Here is a 17,761-nt window from a genome sequence, read left to right as displayed (position 1 = left end):
CAATTGTAACTAACGATGAAATACACTAATTGCTGCTATCAACCCATTCTTTGAAGTTTTAGTTTTTGTTAAAACAATATATGAATGCTCAATTATGAAATATGATAATTTTGTAGCTTACAGTTGAAGTCATCTCTTTTTGGCTTAAAATTTATTCAATTATATAAACCCAGTAAAATTCGGAATACTATATATATATATATATATATATATATATATATATATATATATATATATGTTGTTTTGAATAAAGAAAAACCGAATGAATTTATGAAATGATCAACCTTTCGTCCCTATTGCAGAGGACATCTTCAGGATATTAAAAGGAAAAATGCAAAAAAAAAAAAAAAAAAAAAAGAAAGAAAAGAGAACGATCATAGACCATATGAAAATGAAAAGGAAACAGTGTTAGAATCCTACCCATATCGGGAAGGAAACTATGTGTATATGGCTACTATGTGTGTGTATATATGGATATATATATAATAAGTTATAAACTATATATGGCAATTAAGCTACACAGAATATTCCGAGTTTCATTCACGCTAGGATTCATCAGACTCCTAGCATGGATGAAACGCGGAATATTCTGTGTAGCTTAATTGCCATATATATCTTATAACTTACTACCTAGCTCTACGTACGTATTGAGCACTGTTTAAATAAATACTTAAAGTTTACGCATAAATTTATACTTTCGTATATAAATTTATGTGATTAAATGAAGTAGTCATATATATATATATATATATATATATATATATATATATATATATATATATATATTCTATTCTTTGCAAATGATTCAATATTTAGTATGTTATTATGGATGATAACCAGTTGTCAAAATTTCAGCTTTTCGCAGTTATTATTTCTAACAAATATTAGGTTTTAAACTTTTGACCCTTAGTTTTGGGCGCTACTGTAGTCGTTAATATGTTTTTAAAAGATATAAACGCAGTTTAATATTGTTTCTGGAAAGAATATGTCTGTTAAAATTCAAATATAGGTGATTGAATTTGCGATAAGCGCTGATTCAAGAAGTCTCCAGCGCAGCTTATTTGAAATAAATTTAACTATTTTTGCTTGTTTGAAGTAAAAAATATGATTATACTGCAATGAATGAGAGAATAATGCATTCAGAGAATTGCTATTTTTCATATCTCTTTTATGTTCATTGAGCTTTTTTTTTTAATTTACGCTGGGTTTCACCAACGTATCTATGATGGCAATTTTGGCAAGGAATGATGTATATGCCTGCATTGAAACTGGTTTGTTTTGGAGATGTTTTGTTGTTTTTTAATATTTGTCTTATAGTTTGTGATGTGGTTTGTATGATTGGAATTCCTAGTTTGTTTAGTGTGCTGCAAATTATTGTATTATTGGTGAGTTTAGGTAAAAGAAGATGTCAGTTTATGAGAGAAAAGTCTAGTGTATATGATTTTTGTTTATTTATCCTGGAAAATATTTGTGTGGGTTTTCGCTTAGCATTTAATATGAAATGTGTGGGATATTGCAAGGTTTTCAAAGTGTTTGTGAGGTATTTGAATTCTTCGTCCAGATATTCTTGACTACAAATTCTAAATGCGCCTAAGAAGAAACCAATTATCATACCTGTTTTTATTTTGTTATTATGGTGTGAGTAGAAATGTATATAATCTTCTTCGTGTGTAGTTTTGAGGTGAACTTTGAAGGATAGTTCATTATTGGATTTTATAACAAGTATGTCTAGAAAAAGGTGATTGTTTTCTGTTTCTTAGGTGAACTTTATAGAGGGGTCGACTGATTCTAATTTGTCTTTAATGTTACCTCGTTACGTGTTTTCAGGAAGAAAAATTAGAATGTCGTCAATATATTTAAAATATTCTGCGTTTGGAGTTGATCTAAATTTGAAAGAACCAGGTTCTAGGAATTCTAAGAAAAGGCACTGAGGGGGGTACCCATAGGAAGACCGAAATTTTGCTTGTAGAAATTGTTATTGAATTGAAAATAAGCCATGTCAGTTATATGTCTAATAATTTTCATAAAAGTATCGGGAGGAAAAGGTAAGTTAATGTTTGATTTTTTAGGTGTTTATGGAGTAAATTTAAGCATTGTTTTAAATGGGAGTATTATTATATAATGATATTATATCTGTGTATATTTTCCTTATGTACATTAATGTTTTTTTATCTTGTTGAGTAAATTCCCGGAGTTCTTTATGTGGGAGGTGGTGATAGTGTCCAGTAGTGGAGTCAAGATATTGGATATGGCCCAGCAATTTTGTTTGTTGCACTACCGATGCCAGATATTATGGGGCACATAAAGATATCCGGTTTGTGAGGTTTTTTTTTTGGGGGGGGGGCATATAATGAGGGAATATTGGGGTGGTATTCAATGTATGAAGTCGAAGTTTTGTTGTTTTTATAATTTTTTAAAAAGATTTGTTGAAAGTTTCAATACTTCAATTTATTGTCTTACAACAAATCTTTTGTATCACAGCTCATCAGTGCGGGTAGAAAAGCAACTACCTCAAGCTAGGATCGAAATTGGGCCGCCCAAACGACAGTAAGAGCTTATACCGTTGCACTATTCGGGTGCTGCTGCGCGGGTAGTGAATTAACAATGTTTTGCATTACCCAAATGCCTAAGCTGAATTTGTTATACAAAGAGCATCGCTTCAGACGCTAATGGCATTTTGTATATCACTTCCCAATATGCTCAACCCAAGAAAGGGAGCATTAAAGTCATCCACATACAGCATTGTTTCGCTGTATCAGAGCTCGTTAGTGCGGCTATATGTATATATATATATATATATATATATATATATATATATATATATATATATATATATATGTACATACAGAAATATATATATATATATCATATGTATATCTACATGAATAAATATTATATATATATATTACATTTATACCTATATGTATATATATATATGTATAAATATATATATATATATATGCATATATATGTATATACATAAATATTTATGTAAGTATATGCATACATATATACATATATATATGCATACATATATACATATATATATATATATATATATATATATATATATATATATATATATATATATATGGGGGGGGGGTATTAGTATTGGAACGATTAAGCGGAATCGAAATTGGGAATCGGTAAAATAGACAAATTTGGGGTATCGAAATCAGTATCAGAATCGCAAAGATTTGTGCCTATTTTCCGATGCCAAAACGATTCTTTTAGTTGTCTTTTTTTTTTTTATTTAATTTTGTTTAAAGCAAAATATTCCATTGCTGGTAATAATGATAAAATAATACATATTTATTGATCTTTAAATCCCAGTAAAGATAAAATCGATAGGTCATCCTCCACAAGTGTAATTTACGTTTACGAAAATACCTGCAGACTTAACTGTCGTTTTTTTTTAACAGAAATCGGGGGAAATTAAACTCTATAGTTAAATATATAGAGATTTATGAAAAATCAGAATCGTAATCGGTAATTGTATCAGAATCGGGAATTTAGCATGGAATCAGTAATTGTATCGGAATTTGGATAAATATTGGAATCGTCCATCACAAGTAGGTATATATATATAATTATGCAGGTGTATACATACACACACACACACACACATATATATATATATATATATATATATATATATATATATATATATATATATACATAAATACCCGTTCACATACGCTTTTCATGATCAAGCCAGAACCCAGAATTAGATGGAATCGAGCAATTGCATCGACAACTGACAACGCCAGACCTGAAGTGGCCTTCGATGTACTGCATCTCATCAATGACGTGCTCCGACATAAGCGCGAACCCAGGTCGTCGCACGCATGAAGTGTGCAATACTGACGACCTAACCGTATGGGCCACGGCGCAATCTGTTGGTTAGACCTCGATTTTAATTTTTATATTTTATATGAACTGATTTTTCTACATATGTTAGACATTAAGAGGAGATTATAGAGAAATATATATAAATACTCGTTCACATACAAATAAAAATCGACCGTTGTCGATGCAATTGTTCGATTCCATCTAATTCTGGGTTCTAGCTTTATCATGAAAAAGTGTATGTGAACGGGTATTTATATATATATATATATATATATATATATATATATAAATATATATATATATATATATATACATATATATATATATTTATATATATATATATATATATATATATATATAAATGTTCATATACATAATATTTATTATAATATTTATAAAAAAGTGTATGTGAACGGGTATTTATATAAATCTAACTATAATCTCCTCTTAATGTCTAATATATGTAGAAAAAGCGGTTCATCCTTCGTAGGGACGTGATGTCCCTCAACGAATAGGTTGTTCCGAAATCGTGTCGGGGGAAGTCGGCTAATTTCAGTTAATGTTCGTAGATGTGATATCTACCACCTGCATACCAGCAGTAACTGTCTTAGTTGTGTAGGAAGCGTTACTTCTCACATAGTAGAATGTAGAACTAGATAAAAATATAAAAAATTAAAATCGAGGCATAGCCAATAGATTGCGCCTTGGCCCATACGGTTATTATTGCACACTTCATGCGTACGACGACCTGGGTTCGCGCCTATGTCGGAGCACGTCACTGATGAGATGCAATACATCGAAACCCGCCTTGGGTCTGACGCTGTCCGTTGTCGATGCAATTGCTCGATTCCATTTAATTCTGGGTTCTAGCTTTATCGTGCAAAAGTTTATGTGAATGGGTATTTATATATATCTATCTATAATCTCCTCTTAATGTCTAATATACATATATATATATACATATATATATATATATATATATATATATATATATATATATATATATATATATATAAAACTAACTTTTCTTTATTCGTTTTCTAGTGGTGACCTGCAGGAATACAAAATATATATATGTAAAAGTGAAAGTATCTCTGTGTGTATCTGTGTGTCTGTGTACATTTCCCTACGCAATAGCTCTGTCAATTTTTAGTCTACAGACTCGAAATTTGATATACAGGTTACTGAAATTTGGCCAGAAATTTGGCGATTAAGGTGTCAAAGTTCAACGATTTGACCTTTGAGCACGCTACCAAACTCCTCCGACAATTTTGGGTTCACGCACTTGAAATTTTAGATATAGGTTCCTTGGACATGGATGTAACTTAATAACTTGATTTCAGCCCAAAACAATAAATTTTAAGGGGTCATAATAGGGGTCAAAGTTTTAAAAAAATTGACCGTTTTTTTTTTTTTGCTCAACATACACCTTCAAATACCCGGGCAACGCCGGGCACCCATGCTAGTATTATAAAAAAAAATGTATGTATATATATATGTATTACTATATATCTATCTATGTACCTATTTACTATGCCTCCCCACGGGACAGAATTAGACACCAGGGTCGTTTTTTAACGTGGAGAAAAGGTACAAAAATAAAAATTGTCTCAGTCGTGAAGGATTTCTCCCCCACCGAAAGAGAACAAGAAAATGAAGTGCAGCATCTGAAGAACAGATGGTATTTATTTGCTCCCCCACCGAGCAAATTAGGCACAAGGCCAATTTCTAATGTGAGGAGTGAAGGGAGGGGGAAGGGAAAAAGGGGACCAGCTCCCGAGAGGTGGGAAATGGGAGCTGGTTAAAGGTCAGGCATGTGGGGTTGCCCCCACATCTGGTCTTTGCTAGTCTTAGCTAGCAATAGCTAGTCATAGCTTGCAGTATCTGCCGGAACAGATACTACACTTTGATCTTGTTTATATATTTTATTGAGAAAGAAAAAATTGAACATAAAAAACGTACAAAAAATTCAATTCAACAAAATTAGGCACAAGGCCCTACAAGAAATTGGGAGGGGGAGGGTACAGGGTCTTTTTGACTATGTAACAGATGAGACTTTGAAGTCTTACTCTTGACTGGCAACATTTACCAAAATACCTCAATCACTCTGTGGATCCTAATCTAACTAATAACCCCAGCGTTCAATGTAAAATTTAACTATGTACAATTTGTATATTCATTTCTGTATGTTGTGTGTGCATTTTTTTTTTTGTGTGTGTGTGTGTGTGTGTGTGTGTATGTGTGAGAAAATAAAGTTCGATTTCATTACTACACTTTGATCTTGACCAAAAGGCCAAATATATGTAGGTATATAATGTAGTTATATATATAGGTTTATATATATAGTTATGTATACATATGTAGGTATATATATATATATATATATATATATGTTTATGTAGGTATATATATGTAGGTGTATATGTATATAAATATATATGTATGTGTATTTATGTAGGTATATATATATATTGTAGGTATATATATATATATATATATGTGTGTAGGTATATATATATATATATATTTAGGTACATATAGTTAGTTATATGTATGTATTTAGGTATATATATTTAGCTATATGTATTTATGTATATGTATATATATATATATTTATGTAGGTATATATATATATATATATATATATATATATATATATATATATATATATATCCATTAATAATTAAATTAAACGTGAAGTTGTTAAGAACCCCGTTCAGATAAGTCGAGAAATCTTTGCCCAAGCCGGATTGAAGAATGTCTCAAAAAGTACTCGATGTCGCCTTCTGAAAGAAGTGGCACAGTTTGTTAAGCCTGTGACAAAGCCTCCATTACAACAAGATCACATAAAATATATATGTATATGTAGGTCTATATATATATATATATATATTGAGGTCTACATATATATATATATATATATATATATATATATATATATATATATATATATATAATTATTCACAACCACTCAAAAAACTATTTTCAATAATTGTGCTGAAAAGCAAAATAGCGTCCATTCGCAGCTGAACATGTTGCTAACTGCATTTCATTTCCTCTGATGATATGAGCCATTGTTGAAAATCCATGGATTAAGGAAATTAAAATAACCACTTCTATATATTCCTTTATCAAGCAATAATCGAATATATATCTCTATATGTTGTTTTTTCAGAATTTAAAATTAAACCACGGAACTTATATATATATATATATATATATATATATATATATATATATAACTACTTCATTTACTCACATAAAATTAATATACGAAAGTATAAATTTATGCGTAAACTTCAAGTATTTACTTCAAAAGTGCTCAATACGTAGGTAGACCTAGTTAGTTAGTTATAAAATATATATGACGATTAAGCTACACTGAATAGTCCGTGTTTCATCCTCTCTATGACTGAAGAGTCCTAGAGTGGATGAAACGCGGAATATTCAGTGTAGCTTAATCGCCATATATATTTTATAACTAACTATATATATATATATATATATATATATATATATATATATATATATATATATATATATATATATATATATACATATATATATATATATATAAAGTTATGAACGCTTCCGATGTCCGTTTAGTCATCAGTAGATGAAAGAAATAATTTCCTAATGTCGATGAGAAACAGGCATGTGAAATTCGTTAACCGCCAATATATGAATATAGATATATAGATAGATATAGGGGATATTGTTGAAATAGCAAGCTGTTTACTTGTTGAATTAAAACTTCCCTAAAACCTATGGAGTACGCACTAATGACTTCCGCATATATACTCACCAGATTATTTAATAAAAGATTAAGGGAGACACCATACGAACTGTTATGTTGTAATTAATCAAACTTATGCAAAGTGCGTGTATTTGGCTCAACTTTCTTCGCATTTATAGATAAGATAAGCTATAAATATTAAAATCGACGGAGGTATATTCCTTGGTTACGAAAAAAAAAAAAAAAAAAACCCAACCCAGTCTACTTAGTATTTTTTCAGACAAAAAATATAATAAAAAGAATTCTATGTGTGAAATTCACAGAAAAATTAAATTTCAAAAACTAAAATCCATTATATTAAGAGGACGAATTAATATTTGCTCATTTTTGTACATCAGCAAACGACAATGAAGTCGATAGTGAAGCAGATGCTCAGGACTAAAGAACAAAATTTACTCTAGAAGTTTGACATGAAACACCCATTCTAAGTCAACGGGCTATAACTTTTGCCCGTTTTTAACAGGCATATATATATATATATATATATATATATATAGTTAAAAAAATAATTATAAGGTATATATATATATATATATATATATAGTGTGTGTGTGTGTGTGTGTGTGTGTGTGTAACCTTGTCTGTCTGTGTGCAGAACGGTCTCTACCTATCTACTCTTTCAATTTTTTTTCTACAGATTTAAAACTTGATATATAGGGGATTCGGAACTGTGGAAAAAATTCGGTGTGGTTTTTAGCCGGTAAAAATATCTGCTTAGGGGTCTCAAAATTGATAAGATTGGATCTTGGCAGGCATAAGTTGACTTAAAGTGTTTCTCTACGCTTGTGCAAATATACATTTATACATTAAGGTCGGTTAATTTTTAGCAAATTACTACTATTTATTGTGTACAGTATTATAATCAATGAAGTATTAGCTTTATAATAATAATAAATACGAAATCTGCATAAATTAAAATATGATATTTAAGCGTATTTTACAGCCGGGCAAAGCCAAGCAGCCTGCTAGTGTGTGTCTCTATATATAATTATTTTTATAATAAATATTTGATGCTTCTCCATTATGTGATCTACTCAATAGTTTCTAATCCAATATGCTAATTCTAACCTAACTAACCCCAACCTTAACCCTAAACCTAACTAACCTCAACCTTAACCCTAAACCTAACTAACCCCAACCTTAACCCCCAAACCTACCTAACCCCAACCTTAACCCTAAACCTAACTAACCCCAACCTTAACCCCAAACCTACCTAACCCCAACCTTAACCCTAAACCTAACTAACCCCAACCTTAAGCCTAAACCTAACTAACCCCAACCTTAACCCTAAACCTGACTAATCCCAACCTTAATCCTAAACCTACCTAACCCCAACCTTAACCCTAAACCTAACTAACCCCAACCTTAACCCTAAACCTAACTAACCCCAACCTTAACCCTAAACCTAACTAACCCCAACCTTAACACCAAACCTACCTAACCCCAACTTTAACCCTAAACCTAACTAACCCCAACCTTAACCCTAAACCTAACCAACCCTAATCTTGATTAAAATTAAAAACATGTGAATATTAAAATATTTGGTGCCCTTCCTATTTACTTTCTACCTGTGCCTAAAATTAAATGAAAATTCCATGAGCAAAGTTTCTTTCCATAGAACTACCTGTTGCATACTGGAGTCTTTTTATTAGAGGGAGGAATATTATATTAGTTGCGTGTTCATATTGGAGAGAGAGACAGGATACATTTTTAAGAGACATGTAATACAATTGGATGAGAGATAGATAGAGAGATACATTTATACAGTTCTGTGAATGTTTCTTCTTACACTTAACACATATTTTTGGAGAAGGATGAGTTATCAGTTCTTTTATCACAGGAGGGGACAGTCGTTATTTCTTGATAGAGAGGGAGACACATTTCTTAAGTTCATTATTACGATGAGTGGACACAAAGTTCATATACATGATTCACAATACCTTCGTTTGTTGAGAATGACACAACACAAGACGCAGTTACAAAATGATGACGTCCTTTATTTCTTCGACCGGTCAATGATTTCGCATCAAGGAATTCAAAGTCACTACATGATTTCAACTTCTAACCCTTCGCTTCCAAAGGGGGATTCCTTCTGACCAATGTCAGCTCTGTCTGTCCGACTCTGTCCGACCCTGTCTCCTTGTCTCACTAAAACTAGCCAACTACATTGAGAATTCATCTCCCAGTCATGACATCATCGCATTGTCAAAAACGTGCATCGATCCCATGGCCTCGACATGCTTCATGTGTCTTGTTCCCCCATGTCTGAGCATGTGCTCGACTCACGTGGTCCTGAACTCACGTGCACTGTTCACACATATATTCTTCTAACCTATTTTTCAATATGTTTAACATTTTCTATTGTTCGCTTCTTATTTTAATTTAATTTTCATAAACAGAATTGAATCAACAAAGTCCTTTTCCACAATAACATTTCTAAACAATCGAATTCCTTTTCAAACAAATATAACTGCTATTTATTTTAAAACTAACAATCGGAATTCTCCTGAATCTTAATTTCAAACCTAGCTTTCCAGGTTCGAATTCTCGGTCTATCCTATCTCATTTTTACTTGTTCTTGTAACACCCATATGTAGAATATGATACCACGGGGTTGCTTCCCAGCTAACTATAACATTGTCGTTTTCATGTATAATGTAAACAAGTTCTTTTTGAGCCGTCTTCTTAAATAATCAAATCTTATCCAAGTTCCACCATTACTGATCATCATGGTGTTGTCTCACTGGCTTCCTGACACTCATTAACCCTTATTATCGAGTGGCCTTTAGACCTTGATAAGTGGTTACTTCCCCTTCCCCAGTAAAAAAATGTGATCTACCCATTAACCAACCCCCTAACTAACCCTTACTCTAACGATAGATCACACATTGGATCAGAAGCCATTCGATAAATTCAAACCTTTCGGTAAATTACATATTTGAAGAACTTCTTCATGTATCAGGTCTGTTTTCGCAGACATTGATGATCATAGCTCACCAGTTCTCTCTGAACCATTCCACCATGATATTCTTTGCAGTAGAGTACCTATAGTAGGTTGCAATTACTTTCTATGAGGCAGTGCTCATACAAAGCGAGTAGTCTTACTCATTGTCCCCTGATTAGTATCATTTGTCTAACACAACAAAAACTTGACCAGTTCCGGAAGAAACCACCAGGCTCTTTAACAGTTCATCTGCCCCATGCCTGTCGTGACTTCACGTATCCTGATGGGAGAGAGGGACTAATTGGTACTCAAATTTGCATAAGGGTCTCCCACTGAATAAAAAAAAAATCCCAGCATCAAAAATCAAATTAATGCTAAATCAGACAAAAGTAATCGATAATATAAATTTCATGTGTCTGTTTTAATGTATGTATGTATGTATGTATGTATGTATGTATGTGTCAGGTCATGTCTTATGCTACTGGTACCATGTAACCCAGTACTACCTGCCTCATGGTCGGGTCACCGGCGACTAAACTGGTTCCTCCACCAGACTTGTTTGGTGAGGAGGGTGGCTAGTCTCCCTGAAGGATTAAAAACAAGACCTTCCAAAGGGCGAATGAACCCTTTTTGGGGGTCAACGGCCAACTAGCACTGTGTGTGTTTGTGTGTGTGTATGTGTGCGTTGGGGTGGAGAGGGCTCCCGTAAGCCGTGGTGAAGCAACCTTTCTAGGAGAAGCAAATCTCTGATTTAAAAAACCATAAAGCGGGAGACCAGTACCCGCATTAAGCTGGTCTGCAGTTTAACTTGTTGCTGGCTATCTTGCTCTTGCTTGTTGCTGGATCTCAACATTTTGAACCGAGAGAGAGACTTAGCTGTCGTACAAAGCTAAGACTCTGTAACATCATCTGTACATAGATACTCCCTCACGCATTTGTCTATTAAAATGGTCCTGTGGCGATGGAGGTCATTTTTGGGCTCGTATTTGAAGAAGTGGCACTCGTCTGACAAGACGTTGCAATCGTAATGTATATGTATGTGTATGTGTGCATGTATGTGTGTATGTGTATGAATGTATATATATAGATGTGTATGTATATGTAGGTAAGTGTATGTATATATATGTGCATATGTGTACGTATATGTATGTGTAAGTATATGTGTGTATGTATTTGTATATGTGGATGTATATGTATGTATATGAGTATGTATGCATGTGGTTATGTATATGTATGTTTGTTTATTATGCATTGTGTATGCATATGGGTATATATGTGCGTATGCTTATAGACATGTATGTATACATGTATATATTTATATGTATGTATACCAATGACCGTCTTGTTTATGTTTGCATGTGTGTGTATATATATATGTATGTGTGCGTATTGTGTATGTACGCATGTATATATGTGTGTGATATGTGTGCATATGTATGTGTGCGTGCGTATATATATATATGTATGCATAACAATGACCGTCTTTAGTGTCATGTCTGCTTGAGCATGTGAATTCGCTGGCAGGACTATGTCTTTTTCGGGCTCATGAACTTTCAGTGTCTGAGGGAGTGGAACTCGTCTGACAAGACGTTGCAATCATCATCATGTATGTATGTATGTATGTATGCATGTATGTATGTATGCCTAAAACTTTCGACAGAGGCGACGGATTTTCATGAAATCGGTATCATTTTGAAGCATGACATCTCAGACGATAAATATCGAACAATTGGCCCAAAACATTATTTCCTTCACCTTCAAGCGGGCAGTTTTCTACAAGGAGGGGTCGATTTTTTGAGAACCATTTATGCACGTCATCGTATCAGTTGGATTGACTTTGCCTAATTTTAACGTTCCGAACTTCCGGTCGCATCATGGAGTAGCGGTAAGACGTCAGATTTTCTTTCACTTTATTTTCCGCCTTCGCGGTACAGGTTCGAGCCTGTCTGCTTACTACCACACACCTCCAAACACCCGGGCAATGCCGGGCACCCAGGCTAGTCAATGATATTTGGCAGTCATTTTTTTTAAAGCTAACCGCTTCAATATAACCAAATTTTCATACTGCTCCTCCCTTCCACTTCACATAAGTTAGAGGATATATACAAATGACGTGTTTAAGTCTGATCAGCTTGTTCATTTAACTTGTAGCTCACATTTTCATATCTGCCAGCTGCCGCCTCTTTTCACTCCATCACCCCTCCTCCGCGCTCTTCCACCCCAAGCGAAGTCATATAACACCCAAATCACGTACACTGATTAGCATTTTCCATTGCGCAAGAGCTAACAATTACAGTTGTACATTGCAAGGTTAAGGACTTCATGCAGCTCATAAACAATCGAAGTCACAAACTTCTGACTGTAATGGTTAGTTTGTGTGGATTGTTTACGTACATGAACAGCATGAATGATAGAACGATTGTTGTTGCTATACAATGTATAGCAACAACAATCGTTCTATCATTCTAGCTTTCTTCTAAGATCAAAGTGTAGTATCTATTCCGGCAGATACTGCAAGCTATGACTAGCTATGACTAGCAAAGACCAGATGTGGGGGCAACCCCACATGCCTGACCTTTAACCAGCTCCCATTTCCCACCTCTCGGGAGCTGGTCCCCTTTTTCCCTTCCCCCTCCCTTCACTCCTCACATTAAAAATCGGCCTTGTGCCTAATTTGCTCGGTGGGGGAGCAAATAAATACCATCTGTTCCGGCAGATGCTGCACTTGAGATAATTTGTACCAGTCAATGGAGGGGAAACCCTCTATACTGGGGCAATTATTATTTTTGGTAACCAGAGTGACCCCTTTTAGGGGAGCTGGTTTTTACCTCACATTAAAAACGGCCTTGTGCCTAATTTGCTCAGTGGGGGAGCAAATAAATACCATCTGTTCCGGCAGATGCTGCACTTAAGATGATTTGTACCAGTCAATGGAGGGGAAACCCTCTATACTGGGACAATTATTATTTTTGGTAACCAGAGTGCCCCCTTTTTGCCTACTTTTAGGGGAGCTGGTTTTTACCTCACATTAAAAACGGCCTTGTGCCTAATTTGCTCAGTGGGGGAACAAATAAATACCATCTGTTCCGACAGATGCTGCAAGCTATGACTAGCTATGACTAGCAAAGACCAGATGTGGGGGCAACCCCACATGCCTGACCTTTAACCAGCTCTCATTTACCACCTCTCGGGAGCTGGTCCCCTTTTCCCCTTCCCCCTCCCTTCACTCCTCACATTAAAAATCGGCCTTGTGCCTAATTTGCTCGGTGGGGGAGCAAATAAATACCATCTGTTCCGACAGATGCTGCACTTAAGATAATTTGTACCAGTCAATGGAGGGGAAACCCTCTATACTGGGACAATTATTATTTTTGGTAACCAGAGTGCCCCCTTTTTGCCTACTTTTAGGGGAGCTGGTTTTTACCTCACATTAAAAACGGCCTTGTGCCTAATTTGCTCAGTGGGGGAGCAAATAAATACCATCTGTTCCGGCAGATACTGCAAGCTATGACTAGCTATGACTAGCTATGACTAGCAAAGACCAGATGTGGGGGCAACCCCACATGCCTGACCATTAACCAGCTCCCATTTCCCACCTCTCGGGAGCTGGTCCCCTTTTTCCCTTCCCCCTCCCTTCACTCCTCACATTAAAAATCGGCCTTGTGCCTAATTTGCTCGGTGGGGGAGCAAATAAATACCATCTGTTCCGGCAGATGCTGCAAGCTATGACTAGCTATGACTAGCAAAGACCAGATGTGGGGGCAACCCCACATGCCTGACCTTTAACCAGCTCCCATTTCCCACCTCTCGGGAGCTGGTCCCCTTTTTCCCTTCCCCCTCCCTTCACTCCTCACATTAAAAATCGGCCTTGTGCCTAATTTGCTCGGTGGGAGAGCAAATAAATACCATCTGTTCCGGCAAATGCTGCAAGCTATGACTAGCTATGACTAGCTATGACTAGCAAAGACCAGATGTGGGGGCAACCCCACATGCTTGACCTTTAACCAGCTCCCATTTCCCACCTCTCGGGAGCTGGTCCCCTTTTCCCTTCCCCCTCCCTTCACTCCTCACATTAAAAATCGGCCTTGTGCCTAATTTGCTCGGTGGGGGAGCAAATAAATACCATCTGTTCCAGCAGATACTGCAAGCTATGACTAGCAAGGACCAGATGTGGGGGCAACCCCACATGCCTGACCTTTAACCAGCTCCCATTTCCCACCTCTCGGGAGCTGATCCCCTTTTTCCCTTCCCCCTCCCTTCACTCCTCACATTAAAAATTGGCCTTGTGCCTAATTTGCTCGGTGGGGGAGCAAATAAATACCATCTGTTCCGGCAGATACTGCAAGCTATGACTAGCAAAGACCAGATGTGGGGGCAACCCCACATGCCTGACCTTTAACCAGCTCCCATTTCCCACCTCTCGGGAGCTGGTCCCCTTTTTCCCCTTTCCCCTCCCTTCACTCCTCACATTAAAAATTGGCCTTGTGCCTAATTTGCTCGGTGGGGGAGCAAATAAATACCATCTGTTCCGGCAGATGCTGCAAGCTATGACTAGCAAAGACCAGATGTGGGGGAAACCCCACATGCCTGACCTTTAACCAGCTCCCATTTCCCACCTCTCGGGAGCTGGTCCCCTTTTTCCCTTCCCCCTCCCTTCACTCCTCACATTAAAAATTGGCCTTGTGCCTGATTTGCTCGGTGGGGGAGCAAATAAATACCATCATTCTAGCTTTCTTCTCGGCTTTTTGGCTAAGAGCAAAGTGTAGTATCTGTTCTGATACTACACTTCACTATTTCTGATCTCGATCAGTGGAAGAGAAATCCTTCTTGATTGAGGCATTTTTTTTTGTTCCTATCCGGGGTGCCTCTTTTGGGGGAGCTAGATTTTCCCCACATTAAAAACCGACCTTGTGTCTAACTCTGCCCTCGTGGGGAGGCAAGTAAATAGGAACACTCATTTTATCATGTCAGTGCAAAAGTTTTTTGCCGGTTTGTAGAAGAGGTGTTTTACGTTCCTGTTTTTTTTTTTTTTTTTTTTTAATTTTTAAAAAAATCATTTTGTTCTAGCTGGGGATGGGGCATCCTACCGAATGCCAAACATTCAGCCATTATCTCATACATTTCAACCGAGAGATCTTTTTTGAGATTCTAACAATTTCTTTAAGTGCAATTGTTTGTATCTCTCTTGCACTTGGTCCACTGGGTATGTTTGCCAGGTTATTTTTAAAGTTCTTTTTTTCATGAGTGTGGTTGTCTCTATAATTACTGGGATTATGGAGATCTTCCTAAGATTCCAGTTTCTTTTCATGACGTACATAAGACCTTGGTATTTTGTTATCTTTTTCACTCAGCTCTGTTTAACCCCCAGTATCATTTGGGGGACTTCTACTATATATATATATATATATATATATATATATATATATATATATATATATATATATATATATATATATATATGTATATATATATGTTTCATTTATTTATACAAACATTGATGGCTACATATGTTTCCGTAATCACCTGTCATTGGGGAGACTACGTCTTCAGGCCAAGAATTACCCTCGAAAACTCAAACTCAAGATACAAAATAAGATAAGACAATGATTTTGTATCTTGAGTTTGAGTTTTCGAGGGTAATTCTTGGCCTGAAGACGTAGTCATCAATGTTTGTATGAATAAATTAAATATACCTGCTCTGTTAACTCATTGAGCACTTTTTGCTAGACACATGTTTCAGTGGATATACCTCTAGGAAACTAAGCTACACTACCATAATATATATATATATATATATATATATATATATATATATATATATATATATATATATATATATATATAATTTGCGGTTGCTATTTTCCAAAGGTAGCGTAACTAGTGAAATATAACGAGGGTCATACAAGAGTGCTCAATACAGAAGTAGAGCAGGTTACATTTGTCTTTACATAAGCTACACAGTTATGAGCATGTTTCGGTCTACTAGTATTTACTAACTAGAGACCTCATCAGGCAACAACCCTTATTTTCGAAAACGGAATATATATATATATATATATATATATATATATATATATATATATATATATATATATATATATATAAAGTGATCTTGTCGATGTGTGTCCGAAAAGTCTCCACGAAACTCCTCTGAATATTTGGTCTACATTAGTGAAATTTGATATATAAGGTATTTAGACCTGTAGCACACCTTCGATTTGGTTTTTAGTCTGCAAAAATTGCTGCTAAGAGGTCAAAATTGAAAACAAAACATCTGAACAGGCAGTAGTAGTCGATTAAACCTGTTTGCATTCGCAAATCTATATTCATAGGTTAAACAACATTATTTTTTAACTACAGTAGAACCCCTGAATATGGTGGCCTTAGGATACGTTTTTCTTTTTCAGGTTATGATATTTGCTCCGCCTTACGGTGTTATTTATCCTGTTATTTGATTATGCACATGTGTATTATATACTGTACTGTATTTTGTTACTAATTTTTAATATATACTGTATAAAATTTTGCTTAGGCCCTGCTATATGGCAACTTCACCTTACGATCCAGACCTCGGAATTGATTAATACCGTATCCCGGGGGTCTACTATCTTTTTACGTGTATGGATGTGGCCCAGAGACTAAGGAATCCGGCTAGAGAGTTATATGTTTTGGTTTCAATTCTAACCGATGGCACCCAAGTTATTTATTATTTACTTTTTAAAATCGCTACTATTTATATCAGGTCCAATGTAATAATCAATAGAGTTTTGTGCTCTATAATAATAAATACGATAAATTGATCAGTTTTAGTTATCTATTGATTTTTAAATGCACAAAAACGACAATGAAGTTTAGACATCAAAACACAATAAAACTATTTCGTTCAAATAACATAAAAATCTTTGTTAATGTGTTTTTTTTATTTCTTTATTTAATAACATTCGATTATCAATTTATTGATTATACACTATTCTATTTATCTCCTTTAAACGTGTTAATATAATTTGCATTAATTGGATTAATTCGAACTATTTTTTTCATCTGGGATGTCTAACTCTGCCCTCGTGAGGAGGCAAGTAAAAAGGAACGTTACAACTTGATTCTAACGCATCCATTTGAGGTTAAAGTTGTCATTCAGTTTGAATTTATTGCGATTGATTTTTGGTTCT

At 34.9% G+C, this 17,761-nt stretch overlaps 1 protein-coding gene and 1 pseudogene across 4 annotated transcripts in view; both read left to right on the top strand.

Moving 5' to 3' along the window:
- LOC145247530 (uncharacterized) overlaps positions 1-17,761 on the top strand; it is a 204,434-nt gene that overhangs the window by 10,591 nt on the left and 176,082 nt on the right. The window lies entirely within an intron of this gene.
- Positions 15,322-15,500, top strand: LOC145247628 (U2 spliceosomal RNA; annotated as a pseudogene).

This window comes from Euprymna scolopes, chromosome 25 (genome assembly GCF_053919585.1).
Source record: "Euprymna scolopes isolate OS-2025 chromosome 25, ASM5391958v1, whole genome shotgun sequence".
Taxonomy (NCBI): Eukaryota; Metazoa; Mollusca; class Cephalopoda; order Sepiida; family Sepiolidae; genus Euprymna; species Euprymna scolopes.
Note: the sequence above shows the minus strand (reverse complement) of the source record. Positions and strands in the feature narration are given on the sequence as shown.